This window comes from Centrocercus urophasianus, unplaced genomic scaffold (genome assembly GCF_019232065.1).
Source record: "Centrocercus urophasianus isolate 14NV4802_14NV808 unplaced genomic scaffold, USGS_Curo_1.0 seq_33, whole genome shotgun sequence".
Taxonomy (NCBI): Eukaryota; Metazoa; Chordata; class Aves; order Galliformes; family Phasianidae; genus Centrocercus; species Centrocercus urophasianus.
Window position 1 is genome coordinate 7,546,397 of NW_024884900.1, and position 15,206 is coordinate 7,561,602.

Consider the following 15,206-nt stretch of genomic DNA (forward strand, 5'->3'; position numbering starts at 1 on the left):
ACCTGAATCCTTTTCACAGAAATAACACACTGAAATTGCCCTATCTGAGGCCATATATTAGATAAACATTAATCAAAGGCAGGACTACCCTGCCTGCATTATTGTTATTTTGAATGTTGGGTTTTTTGTTTTAACATATTTACATGCCATGCATATGGGTATGGCTCAATAAATCTGTTTTTTTTTTTTTTTTTTTTTCCAAATAAGAACCTAGGAAAACAGAGAAGACTTTAGTTTTCATTTCATAAAATGCTGCAAGAACTCTTTAAATTAAATAAATAAATAAATAATTACTTTTAGTCTCCAAGAGGATTCCTAGCATGTTTTTTCTTGAACATTATTTTTTAATGATGAGTCTCTCAATAGAATTGCTTTAAAACAAGATTACTGGCTAACAAGAATTTGTCATCAGCGGTAGAATGATATTCCAGGGTATTACCAGCACTGTGCTAATAGCTTCACATGCACTTAGTTTCCCCAAAACAGATTTAACACGTTTCCAAACAGAAAATTTGTGTATTCTTTTTTGGCTTAAATCTGTTTTATCGTGATACCACTTCCAAAATACTGAAGGCATAAAATGCTTTACGGTCCAGAAGATAAACTAGCACAAGATGCTCTGCTGGAATATAGGGAAGGATCTGAGAAAGTGCTAAAAGCATTATTACAGCTACAGAATGGACTCTTAAATCTTTTATGCAACTTGATCAGTTCCCACTGGAACTACACTGTATTGTTTTCATAAATAAACACCAAAAGTTGCTGTGCATGGTGTTTCTGGACTATAACAGAGTGCTTTTGTGCTTTAACAGGTTTTGTGTTAAATTGTAAACTAGAAATGATCCCATGAAAAATTCTTTCTTCCAGCACGCTGCTTGCGAATGGCAAGTCATCATTCTTGATGATCAACAAAGCAATCTCAGTGCTGTAGAGCTAACCCAGCCAGGCTCTTCATCCTCCATGGCAGCTCCAGCCAGCCTGCAGGGAGCAGACCACTGCCACCATCCTCTCTAGGGACACACGCTGCTTTGCCTGCAGCAATGAGACCAATCCATTCCCCACTTTCATTTTTTTGAGAGGAAAAAGAGCAGTAGAGAATGACCTTCCATCTTCATCCGCTCAACCATTCCAACGCCAAAATCCTCCGTATGCTGAACGCTCTTTTGCACGTAGAAAAGGCATCCAAACGCTTGTCTTGTTATATGAATTTGGGTTTGACCATTTTCCATAGCCTCACACAGGCCAAACTCCTCCAGCTCATTTTTTTATCAGTGCTCCCCAAGGATTGGACCGTGGCAATGATCTCCTCTCCTGCATTGATTACAGCTCAAAACAGAATGATTTGTGAAACGTCAACATCCACATTCGCAGGCTCCATTCACCTGACTGCCCTCCTTGCCCCAGCACTGTGGGCTGATGTTGTCCTCATCCTCACCCCCTGCTAAAGAAGCTGAGAAAAATGTCTGTCAGAGAAAAGGCACTTTGTCCAAACATTTCCAGTGGTTTGGCCGAAGCTTTGTGGTTGTTGTTTTATTCAAGTAGACAACAAAAAAAAAAAACCCAACACCTAAGCCCCAAAAACTCTGAAAAGTTTCCCTGAAATGTTGATTTTGTGAAGAGGTACTTGTGGAAAGCAGCATGAAAAGGAAAAACACAAAGGTGCTGGAATGGGCTGCCCAGGGACGTGGTGGAGTCACCAACCCTGGAGGTGTTCGGGGGACATTCAGACATTGTGCTGAGGGACATGGATTAGTGAGAACTGTTGGTGATGGGTGGATGGTTGGACTGGATGATCTTGTAGGTCTTTCCCAACCTTGGAGACTGTATGATTCGATTCTATATGAAGAGAGCCCAGGCCACAAATCATGGTGCAAAATGTTTGGTGAGCGAACATTTTAGGCGCTGTTCAAGAGAAAATGAACCTCTCTGCAGTATGATTGTGCTTTATCATTTCTCGTTCGTGACGGATATGTAAAAAGGGAAAATTAGTGCAGTTATCTTTTAAGGGCACTGATGTGATTTAACCTGGCTCTTAATTTTGGGGTAGAAATGGGTATTATATCTATGCTCTCACATGAGCCCAGATAAAATGTCAAACAAGTAAAACAAAAAATTACATGGCTTGTCGTTATGTGGAAGGTAGTTTAGATGAAGGGCTGGGACAACTGAGCCCATCTTTTTTTTTTCTTTTTCCCCCAGGAAAGAATAAAAATGTGTTCTATCTGCCCTTAGCATGCAGATGGTGCTACAGAGAACAAGAAGTCGGTGAGTGGAAAGGTCAGCAATTCTGTGTAAATGCCTGCATTAAGCCATGAATGAAAATGGTCTTCCCACCACGTGGTGGCAATGGTCTTATCAATTCATTTATCCCAGAATAGTTAGGTTCCTTAGCCCAAAGAACAAGTAACTATTTAAACGTCCAGTTTCTACTCCTGACATGCCTCTAGGCTGTTCTCTTGGCCAGAGCTGGCAACATGGAGAAAGATGAAATTAAAATCAATGATCTATGCATGAGGATGAGACAACACTGAGGTTTTGCTGAGTTAGGATCTACACTTACTTACAGTAACTGCTGCTCTACGTACTTTGAGACTTTTGTTTAAATAGAAAGGATCACTGTCTGTCTCTTGAAGAGGAATTTCGACTTTGCTTTAAGAAGTCTCAGATTACTTGTTTCAGAGCTAGAAAGTGAACTTGAAGGCCTGAAAATTCAACTTTCATCACTTCCCATTCTAGAATAGGCCAACTGGTGTAGCACAGGACTTGGAAAAGAGCTGTGCAGAGCAACAAGGGACAAGAGAGATGGAAAAGGTCTGGAGGGCAAGCCATGTGAGGAGCAGCTGAGGTCCCTGGGTCAGCCATGAGCAGAGCTGAGGGGAGACTCCTCACAGGGAGCAGAAGGGCTGCACTGGACTCTGCCCTCTGGGGACAACGACAGGCTGAGAGAGTGGAACAGAGCTGCAGAAGCACTGATCAGAAGTGGCAACTGGAGGAGCATCTACAGTGACATTTGTGCAGCTGAGTCGCTGCCTTGCATCTTGGCCTTTTGCTCTTCCCTCAACAGATGGACAGCATCACAGAGTTATTTTTAAGACTGGCTTTGTGTGCGGATGAATTACAGACATAATCCCTATTCCTGTAGGGCTTACAGAATTGTTCTGCACCTTCACTAAATACAGCAAAACCCAGCAGGAATAACACCAAACCCAACTGAATCCTACTGTGCCAATCTTGGAGCCATTTCTGAGCACACAGAAGTAAGACAGAAGAAATGAGCAGCCATTTAAAGCACGTGCTGCTGTTGATGATCACTGTCTCCACTTCAGCCATGTACCAATTCCTGAGCAACTCTTCCATGAGTTTGGACAGCATTGGGTATTGCCTTCCCACTTCCACACTTCAAAAAAGAAAAAAAGTAGAAGTTAATAAAGAATTTTTAATTATGAACTAATAAAAAATGGATTGCTGTGTCTCTTAACATACATAGAAAGGATACCTTCCTAAGGAAGCGAAGGAGAACTAAAACTCGTTGCCCTGTGGCCAAAAGGAAAAAAAGCATGATTTTCTGTACAAGTGGAAAGCAAACACTGAGGAAGTAAGAGGAGTGTATCAGAACTTTCATTGCATGTAGCCATGCACATGGGCAAGGCGTGATTTAAAGAGCCGTGGTGTTGTTGAAGCTGGAGAGACTTCTGTTGATGTCTGTTGAGAATCACTGTTGTGTAACTCACACCCCAGCACTGAGAAATGTCAGAGAGCTCCAGCACAAATATAACTTGGAAAGATATTTCATTACAGATGGTCCAAATTATGCTGCACAACACAGCCTGTGCTTTCTCCTACAGCTTTCTGCAGGTTATGTATGTAAGAAATCCAATATTCCCTGCAATAGAACTAGGAAATGGATCCTGAAATCATTTCTTAGTGTAAAGTCAGCAGATAAAAAACTGACAAACGAGCCTGAACTCAATATGACTTTCTCTAGGTGCCAAACCAGACCTTAACAATGACAGGCCAAGATCTACGAGTTCTGATATGACATAACAAATGCCACAGAAATAAGAAAAAAAAAAAAAGCAAAAATTGTATGGATATTTTGGTCAGCATTCATCAGGGGGAGCTGAAAATTTCTTGCACACATAGATGAGCTGATTTAAGTTAGGTACGTTTAGGTATGACAGTGTTTTAGCAAAAACTGGCAGCTGCAGAAGCTCCAAAAACTGAGCAGCAGAGCCAGAGGAGTTCAGAGGCATCTCTGGGCCAAACAAACCAAGGGACCTCAGCTGCTCCTCATACCTCTTGCCCTCTAGACCCTTCACCATCTTTTTTGCAGGTACTCCACAAAGTTCCTACCTCTCTTCACTCATTCTGCTTTCCTCATGGACCTTTCTTCTGCGGCTCACCATTCTTTAGTTTCAAAGCCCACTTCCCTCTGATCTTGGATGTTAAGAGACTTTGGAGTTGTGGAGTAGCTGTAATACCAGTTGCATCAGTGGCTTTTTGGTGGACTTGTAATAATTACTTAAATGCTTGGCAGAATCAGGGTCATGATATAGTAAAAGCTTTCTGTAGCTGGAAGGGTTCTATTAGGCATTCCTGTAGGCAGATAAGAAAAAAAATATATATTTTTTTCTTGTGTAAAAATTATTTTAAAGGCTGTGTGTGTTTTGTAGGCTTGAGGGAAGAACTGTTTCAAAATATGATCAAATGTTAAGCAAATTTCCTTTAATTCTGTAGGAATTGAGCTGAAGTTTTTAAAGAAAATCCTCCAGATCTAAGCTTATCTGTGCCCATAGAAGTCCACTAATGAATTTGAGGTCACTTGGATCATCACCATTACCTCCTTGTTGCCGAGCTCTCCTCTCATCTCGATCTGCACTTAACAGCTACCACTTCTCTTGCTCTCTGCTCTTCCCTACCTGACCCAAAACTCGACTCACAACTTCATTTTTTGGAGGCATTTCGTTGCTTTCTGTAAGGAAATTAATTCCTTCATCGTACAAGAAAGCTGAGTTCTGTTTTCCACTTCAGTAGCTTTTTTAGGCAGAGTAGGGAGAGGGAACGAAGTGGATGATTTGGGTTTTTTAATGAATAAACTCGAACTCTCATTATGCAGTGCTAGTTCAATTGCAAAGGGGCGAGTATGTAATTTTCTTGGTAGCAAATAGAGCTACATGTATCTGATTCCAAGACATTCATCAGCTCTATTATAGGATGAGACAGGGCTCAGAAATGATTCTCTGTTTAAGTACACAAGATCAAACATGTTTGTCATTTTAGCCTTCTCTTTATTCTGTCTGATTTCAAGATCTTCAGACAGACTCTCTTTAGATGTCACTGCTTCAAGCTCCTGCTTTTATCACATTAACCACTCTTCATGAGTTTTTACACATCAAAATGTCTTTAGATACATTGTTGAAGTCAGAGCACTTGTGAAGACTTCTCAGTAAAAAGTTAGAGATTCTCGGCCTGAAACTTTATACAAACAGAGGGAGAAAAACAAACTGCCAAAAAAACAAAATAAAACCACCCACATCCACAGTGCTCCATCCTCATTATGCTCTCTTGAAAAAAAAAAAAAAAAAAAAGAGAGAAAAAAGCATTTACTTATGCTTGAATACAGCTTAGTCTGCGTATAAACACCCAGAAGTGGCAAACCATCTCGTGTCTGTTGGATTCTAGAATTTTTGGAGCTGAATGCTTTTTCTTTTTTTGTGTTGTTCCTTTCTTCTGCTGTGCAGAGCAGATGGTTACAGCAAGCTCTGCCATTAGGAAGACTTCCTAAAGGATCACCTTGGTGCTCGCTGACCTGTGCTTCTGGCTATACACTGATCCTGCTTCTATTTCTAAATCCAGAAGATTATTTCTTTCTTAGTTCTTCCTACCTACTGGAAAGGGCTACGCTTGCTCTGAATGGTTTTAGCTGAGAACAGAACCATCCTCTGTAAGATCTCTTGGTGATTTTGCTACCTGTTGCTAATTAAGGTTAATGAATGTAGGCCTATAGCAACACATTACTGTCATTAAAGTGCTCTCACCCCCTCCCAGGAGCAGGTTTGGCCTTCCCTCTGGTTGATGGATGCGTTTCTACATGGAAAGAAGTTATTCCAGCACATAACTGCAGTGTGGGATCTCAAGGAGACCAGCGTGGCATCAAGATATTGCTATGGTAAGTACTTCATGCTGGTAGTTTTTTTACTGATTACAGATTCACTCATTTCCAGGATAGGTCTGCTATTTTGAAGCAACTGCCTGTAATGGAACCAGAGTGCAAGGGCTATTTGAAAGAAACTTTAAAAGCCTTTTCAAGATGTTTTTATGCAGGTAGACTGATTTGGATGACAGGCTGAGTAGCCAGCTGGTCTGTGTTCGTATATGGCAGGGAAGGCTCTTGAAGACTGCACGCAACCCCCTGCCCTTGGCTGAGTGTGGTTGCACAGCCTGTGTCTCCTGTGCGCTGTTTATGCTGTTTTCAGAGCATGTTACCTGGAGGAAGTGCAAAACAATGGTGATATTAATCACTAGGAGCAGTCTTAACTGCACCTGCCTGACTTTGGTGAGTATTTAGTGCTTACTGTGGCAGCTGGTAATCTACCTACACAGCTCATACCTGACAGATGAGGTGCGCAGGGCTGATTAGCATGAGGACCAGGTTGTCTGACAGGTGAATCCAAATACACAGCAGCACATCCTGATCTTGGTTTGAACAGCTGGCTTCTAGGAATCATTTCGGAGAACTCTAATGAAAGGTCAGAGGTTGGGTCAGTACCCAGCACTTCTGGAAGGATGGACTGGGTACCTAGAGGTATAAGCTGCTTTGGGAGCATGTAAGTAGAGTATGTCTGAATTAAATCCCTCAGTGCTTGCCCTCTTGGTACTTTTCATATGTAAATCCATGCCCACCTCAATTTGCTTCTGCATTTATGTTTCCATTTATATCTTCTTATGAGAAGTCATAACCAGTGGAAAAAAAAAAAAGGGGATGGGGGGATATGAAAATGGAAAGCAAATAACTCTCAAGAACACGAGATAAAATTGTTACCTTACAAAGAAAATCATGTGGCATCCAGCAAACCAAAAGGTATTACTTCCTTAAATAAGGCTGGGTTTGAGTATCACACACTGAATGAGGCAGTAGATTAAATGCTAATAATCAGATCAAAAGCGGATATATGAGATGGGAGATGAGGCTTGGAAATTGCTCATGAGACTGAACAAAAGAGGATGGGAGTGAAGTTATTAGCTCAATTAAGGAGAAAGGTGTTTTCATGAAAAGTTACACTCACAAAAATAAATGAAGTAATATATATATTTTATATATATATATATATTTAAAGAGAATATTGTCTAGAATATTGTCTAAAACTGTCTAGGGACAGTTTTATTTGACCTTCTCTATGCCAATGTAACCTGTTGATTTCTCTGGGTATGAATGGGTATTACAAGAAGTTATCTGCAAGGAATAATCATAACATCCACCAGCCTTTCAGTATTTCACAAGGAGATCCTCAAACAGATGTTACAGATGGGAAATTATTATTATCCTTGTGTTTTATGGACAGGAAGGGAGAGCACTTGTGGTTGTAGCTTCCTCTGCTGTAACCTTTGTCACTGAGACCTGGGGTGTATGGCTCTCCTGATGCTTCTCCCCTTGTGAGCCAGCTGCAAGGCCATGAACTCCGCTTTCAAGGCTCTGATTTCAATGATGAAGCATTAAAGAAGCATTTTAGGTTCCGGTGATCCCCAGTGTAATATACTGCTGGATGCTTGTGAAGCATTTTTCTTATATCCCAGTCTGTTAACTTTTCATTAATTCTGGAATGTTTCAAGAAACAAGATGTGTAACGGTGGATTGCCTGCACTGTAAGTAAAAATAAAAATAAAATAACTATCTTAAGCCCCACAGGCTCTTGCTAATTGACCTGAGGTGCTAATTAAGCAGTTTTGATTGGAAATAATTAACATAATCCAGCCAGACCAATTAGAGCACTGAAAAAAAAAAAAAAATCATAACTTCTCAGGAGCTTTAATTTTAAAGGTATCATTTGCAGTATGAAGGAGCAGCTGATTCAGCAGAACAAGCAGGAGTCCTGAGTTTAGGAGATGAGTTAAAACCCACCACACGTGGAAAGAGTAGATAAACTGAAAAGCTGTGACAAAGCATTTTGGTTGTAGCAGGGAGATGAGGAAAAAACCTTTGAATTTATTATCGCCTCTAGAAGAGGCAGGCTAAAGAAAGCAGAGTAGCCCAGCTGTTTTATGAGCACTGGAAATGATCTAAACGCTGGTCCCACACCACAGCCACTGTGGTTAGGTGAGAAAAACACAGCCTGTAGGAAGCCTGCATTGGAGATTTACCCTTGAGAGTCACTGTTAGCAATTATTATTTGTTATTTCCACCACTGAAGACTGGAAACCTCAAATCTCACTGCCTCAACTGCGAAGGAAGAGAGAACAAAAACCTTAGTCATGAATTGAAATGAGAGTGATAGTGATACGATTGCAAATAAAGTGAGACAGCTGCGTGTGCTGGATGCTGCAGAGAAGGTGCAAACAGTCTTCTGGTCTTGGTTTTAAGGAGAGAATGGTTCAGTTGGAGGGACTTATAGACCAAATCCAATTGCCTGACCACTCCAAGGCTAACCAAAACTAAAGCACAGTGCTAACAGTGTTACCCAAATGTCTCTTGAATACTGACAGATGTAGGGCATCAGCCACCTCCCTAGGAAGCCAGTGCCAGTGTTTGACCACTGACTTTTCTTGTGCCCAGTCTGAGTCTGGTGCAGCTCCAGTGCTGCATCCACACATCCCCTAACAGGGAATGTTATAATTATTCAGGCATTTACTGAATGTTGGGAGGGTTGTGGGTTTTTTTGTTTTTTAGCCCCATTCATCCCCATCTTCACAAAGATGCCTAATACAGGACAACGTCAGCATCTGTAAGAGGGCAGCTGCAGATCTTAGCATCTTTCAGAACTTAATTTTTAATCCACCAAAAGAGGAATTGCATATGCACGAGCTAAGCACCCTCAAAGTCCTCAATGTAATGTGAGATTTGGACTCTTCACATGAAATATTCAGGGAATTTTTTTCCCCAGTGAACCTTGGTACAAGTTTTGCTTTCTTGCACGTCCCATAAGTTCCTGTCATCTCAGGGAATGTGGATCTCAAGTCTCATATTTGGTTGGACTGACTAATTACTTGTGTTGTAATGATCAACCTGCCTAATTTGTCACTTCTTTGAACATTTAATTAGCCAACAGTGCAAGACAATTAGGTTTTGAATTAGGATAAATTAAAATGCTAGCTTTGCAGCTTTAAGGACAGGCAAGCCACCGCCAATTGCTGCTGTGAAAATATCCAACAAAGCAGATAAGAATGCAAAGATCCCAGCCAGGTTAATGATTCTGAAGTTACACAGCCTTTGAAAAGCTACCTGTGAGATGTGTATGTCAATCTGTCTATGCTGAAAGATAAAAACAAGAAGCTGAATTAAAAGAAGCTGAATTAAAAGAAGCTGGCAATTTCTCTCTCACCTCCAACTCCCTCCTGTATGTGGCTCACCAACCTCCCACTCATCTCCCCTTTACCCAGGGCATTGACATCCATTTCAGTCCCCATATACACCTATTCAGTGCAAGGTCATGTGTTTTCTGTACATAAATCACTAACCCCCTATTTCTGAGTGCTCTAAAACTGCTTTGGATCCGTCCCAGTATCAGCCAATTAAACATTCTTGAGCAGATATAGAATAACAAACCTGAATATAGATCTCTAATAGGAAAAATGTGCATTGGAGGTGGCTTAAGATTAGTGGTCAGTGGAGGTGCTTTGGTAAAATGGGCAGAAGTGCTTTCATTATGTATGCTGTCATTTGGTTTCCATCACTAAGCTATTGTAGTAAACTGAAAAGGATCTGGGATGATACTTTCAAAGGTGCTGAAGAATCACAGGCCTATTTCTTGTTGGTTTCCAAGAAATTCTCATTTTCAGTCTTACACCTGCAGCACGTATTTAGGTGCCTGATTTGTGTTTTCTCAGCTTTACAATGGAAAGGATGAGACTCTTGATGTCTTTGTATACTTGGGTAAAAGCCACGATGGAAGAAAACTGATTGTCCAAATCCTTGGGATGTTTTGAACTCTGAGTCTTTGTTCTTGAGGTTATTCGAGTAGCGACCATGCTGTAGGCTCATTTGTAGTGCAGACGTAAAGACCAGTGGATGGATTTATTTCTTATTTAATGAATGTAACTGTACAGATTCATTCAGAATTGCCTGAAGAGCCCTACAGGATACTCACGTACATCAGCATAAGGCACCGTCTGATACAGAAAACTGCAATTCCAAGCAGCAGTGCCAGTTTAGTTCCAATGCTTTGGAACTACATGGTGTATTTAGTGCTAATTAGTCATTTTGAATTGTTTGTCCGAACTAGACAATAATATCACTTCACTAAAAGGACTTAAGAGAGAAAAAAACTTCTCATCAGAAAGCTATCTGCACATATTATACAAGCATTCTCAAATTAGAGATGAAATTACAGCTTCTGTGTTACCATGAGAACAGCAACTTTTCTCACAGTCTGTTGGAATTATTAACTCAAGGAGCAAATATCTTGTAAAACTCTATTACTATTTATTTAGGGATGTGCAGGCTTTGGCTGTGCCCCCACTAACTGCCATCAGTCATATATCACACAAACTATTGCCAGCATGGAGAGAGCCTTGACCATTTTTTGCCAACAGCTATAATTAGCTTTTATCCTTCTGTTGCCTTTTTTGTAGTAGCAGCGTGTGGATGTTAAAGCAGAAACTGCTAAAATGGGGAAGGGAAAAATAAAAAGCTTCTATCTATCTCCAGGAATCATAGAACTTATGCTCTGCAGCAGCTGGCGAGTTCAGTGGTGGTCTGAGTTCAATGGTGTGGGGAAAAGGAATAGTGATGAGGGCCTCGAAATGCTTTGCTGCCAGCCAGGGCTACCTGCAGGTTTTGCTGATGGCATCATAGCACCTGAGGGTGCTATGGGACAGAGCAGGGACTGCATGTTGTCCCTTCTGCCAGTGATCCAACCCTCTGACTCACAGACTGCCCTTTTCCCTCCTCCTCACCTCAGCAGTGGTTCTAACAGTTTGTCTTCAACAGAGAGAGGGTGAGAGAAAGCCATGGGCAGCACGAGGCTCAGTGCAGCAGAGATTGCTGGCAGGGGTGAGGGTCTGAACTGCAGAGCTTGATGTCAGCGTGGTGCCATCAGCAAAGCTGGTCTCATTCATGCAGTATTATATATGGCCATTGAAGGAGATGCAGTGTTCATTTTGGAGGTGATTCCTGCTGCCTTCTTACGAGCAGCACTGGGCTGTCCATCACACTTCTGTCTCTCCCCTGGCTGCCAGCTTGCAGGTTATTCCAGGAGAGGCAACTCATTTGGATGGATGTCATCAGGAAGCACAAAGGTGAATTTGGGTGGAGGGGTGCACAGTTCAGAGGCATTTCAGTCTGTCTTTATGGTATGCTTAGTACTAGGCTCCTGCTTCTGTCCGCTGAAAGGAGGGAAAAAGCTTTAAGGCTTTTCCAAGTCACTACATTCACAGAACTCCTTGATGGTTCTGATTCTCTCCTTCAGACAAATTGCATAGGCACAATCAAACAGAATCCAATGCCTTAAAACTCAAATATATTCCTTCCTTCTGTTACCAGCCTGATCTATTGGACCAGCTCAACCAAGGGCAGGGGCAGAAGCCAATGAATGAGAGCACGAGTGAGTGTTGGTACATCACAAGTTCAACAGTTTCCATGACACGTTGGCTCTGAAGATGGTCAGTATGCAAGGCTCAGGCCACACACAATCACTGTAAAGAGGCTTTGCTCTCCTGCTGTCCATGTTGAGAATATCAGTGGCTGTGTGCCCCACCTCAGTGGCAGTGCCCTGATTTGTGCAAACCAGTCAGTGTAAACCAGCTAAAAAGATGCTTTCCCAACAAATCTTTTGCAAGTGCATCATTTTAGTTGTGCTTAGATCCTTATAAAGTACAAAACATTTCCAGAAAGAAGAGCATTTAATGAATAGAGAACAGCCCTTTAACCCCCCACTGAAATCCACCTTTAAATATTTTAAATATAAATAAGGCAGCATGTGAAGACAGGTTCTGGTACAGCAAGTTTATACTTCAGCTGTGCCCAAAACATCTACATCTGTCCCAGACACTTGACCTGTGTTTTAGCAGCATGAATAGACTCTCAGCTCAGTGTGCTATCTGCAGTGTATAAACTCTAGCAAATGAAGCTGTCACTTATCAGTACTACTGGAAATACCCATTTTTAAGATTTCTGTATTGCCTTTTGTTACCTATCAGAGTTCTGGTTACTTGTTGACCCAGAGTGTCTTGTTCAAATTCATAGGCTGTGCTTCCATAGTTGTGCTGCCTCATCTTCTTAAACACCCTGAAGCCTTTGTGATCAATATCCACTTATTGCTTATGAAAATAGGAGTAGGATAACAAAGACACGTTCATATGAACTATGAGAATGGAGATAAGATGAAGGAGTATCTCTACAGATGGAAATAGTTCTGAAGATCAAGAATGCCCCTATATTCTGGGGGAAAATAATAAGATTCTGGAGATAAAGTAAACCATAACAATCTTTATGATAATGGGACAAGAGCACATTAAGAATTTTATTAGCAAGAACTACAAAAATTAGCTTTCCTCATTTTCATTTTAGAATCAGTGAACATTTTGTTTCCATAATAAAAACAGCAATGAAAAGAAAATTGGACACAGGGCATTACACTTCTTCCTCTGCAGGCAAAGATGAGTTCTGCTCTCAGAGGACTAAAGCGGACAATCAAGGCTTTAACTCTGGGGGGCTCAGTGCATGTCACAGATGTGCCATCCAAACCATAGCTCCCTCCACTTCAGAGCTCTCTCTGCATTGGCTTAGTGTGATTTTAGGAGCCTTTCACACCAGGAATAGGAGTTGTTGGTATGCTGATTCATGAGGGGAAAGTTTTCCCTTATTCCTTTCTGCACACTGACCGCAAGTGAAGCTAGAGCAGGAGCTGATATGCAGAAGGTGCAGCAGTGCAGGACCTTCCTGCTGATGCTGCCTGGCCTGGGCAGGCTGTGAAACACTATATAATGGAGTTATGGCACTGCACTTAACAGGAAAAATATCTGTGCTGTTCTGAAATGGCAACCAGAGGCTTTTTATGGCCTCCCCCCTGCCTGATTTAATAATCAGATGAGGTGCTTTGGGGCTGAAGAGAACCTACTAGTAGCAGAAAGATTCACTGGATGGAGCTCGAGGGAATAGGAACTTCTTACAGACAGAGCCGCTGTGAGATCAGCTGGGAGCAGCTTCACAGGGCTGCTGGAAATGCTTTTGAAGCAGGCTGAAGTAGCTACTCAGTTTGCCTGAGTAATAGGTCCAGTTTAAAGAATCAGCATCCTGGTGCTTTAGGTTGTGACTCAGTTGCTAGAGCTGTTTTGTTGTTAACTGGCAGGCAAGTGTATGCTGTGTCTGGTGATTCTTCAGTCAGCAAGTACTGAAAGAATTCAGAGTGTGACCAACAAGAACTTAAATTCATACACCAGAGGTTTTGCAATCTAACAGCTACTAAACACCAGGAACTGCTAGGGTGCATGAGACACTTGGAGAAAAGCTGCTATTTTCACACCTTTATCTTTTCTTAAACACTTTTCACCAGTGCTCCACAGATGCATCATCTTTTTTAGCATGGTTTCTAGAAATATGGGACTTCAGGTTCATGCAGTGCCTCATTGCCAAAGCCCAAATTGAGTTCAGGTTGGTTACTGAAGCCTCACTGTCTGGGATCTTTACTCCCATCTCAATAAAATGTGCATAGCAGCTCAAGAACAAAATGCAACCCCATCTTGTAATGATCATTATGCTGCATTTTGAAGCCCATTTATCACTTCTTAGGAGCCATTTCTGATATCATAACTTTGCATGCTCACTAACTATTAAAAAGAAAAGAAAGAAAGAGAAGATAAGAAAAAATAGCTGTTTCCAACATCCAATCCTGAAAGAGTAGATTGTGTTCAGTGATTGCTCCAATTGCATTGCCAATGAGTTGAAACACTTTTTGCTAGGGCCATTAAGCAGACTAGGGGAACATTCATGTATGTTTAATGCTCAGGAAATCAGCACAATTGAATTCCAAGGATCAGAGAAAAAACAAGTAAAATTAGAAACGCTGATGGAATGAGGAGAGAAAAATGCACATGCAGTGCTGGATAACCTCAGCTTGAAAAACCTGGCTGTGGGTTTTTTTTACAGCTTGTGCTATAAGAGTCTTATCCTGGATCAGCTTGACCACTCAATTACATTCTCTGTAAGTGCTGAATCTCAGAGCCATTACAACTTCTGCAAAGACAAAACAACCAATCCATCACATTTAAGACTTCATGTTAGCTCCAGCCTCAGATTCACAGCAGTGAAGAGTTACCAGAGCAGCGTTATGTCTTCACGTTGCAAAGGCTCAGTTCAGTGTCCAGATTCAGACAGAATTTAGGTAATTAGTTTAGAGATGCTACTCAATATTCTTGAAAATACTCTGAGTCAGTATTTGATTGATGAAACTCAGCTGATGGAGGCTGGCTTCACATTCAAATGTGGGTACTGAATTCTATGTGTTCCTGGAGGGGGAAATGAGAGAGGTTTCTTGGCCCTTAAGGAAGCATCGTGCCAGCTCCTTCCTTTTCATTGCTTTCCTTCATTTCCAGGCTTGGGGAAAGATGCAGGGTCTATTTTTCTGCTAACAGCAGCTGTGGCCATGTATAGTAGAGAAGGGTGTCCTCTCTCAAGTACTGCTGCCAGCATCCCATGCTGCTTCAGCTCTGAATTTTCTTTCAGACCATCTATGAGAAGCAGTGCATACTTGCCCCACTGCTGTGCCTCCAAACTCAAACCACAGCACTGAATGCCATAGGATAGTAATCAGGAACTGTTGTAACTCCTCTTATTTTGGAGCCCTCTCCATTTTCAAGTGTCAGGACTGAGATAGACAGCTCCTATCCCTTTGAACCATTAAACTGCTATGGATCTAGTTTATTGCCCTTGATTATGAGTCCTCTCTCTTCACTGAGCTGTAAATAAAAGCTTTTGACTTTAAACACAGCTCAGATATGTCATGATTGAAAACAGCCTGCTGCTCTCTCAACATGTTTATCTAATGTCTGCAGGA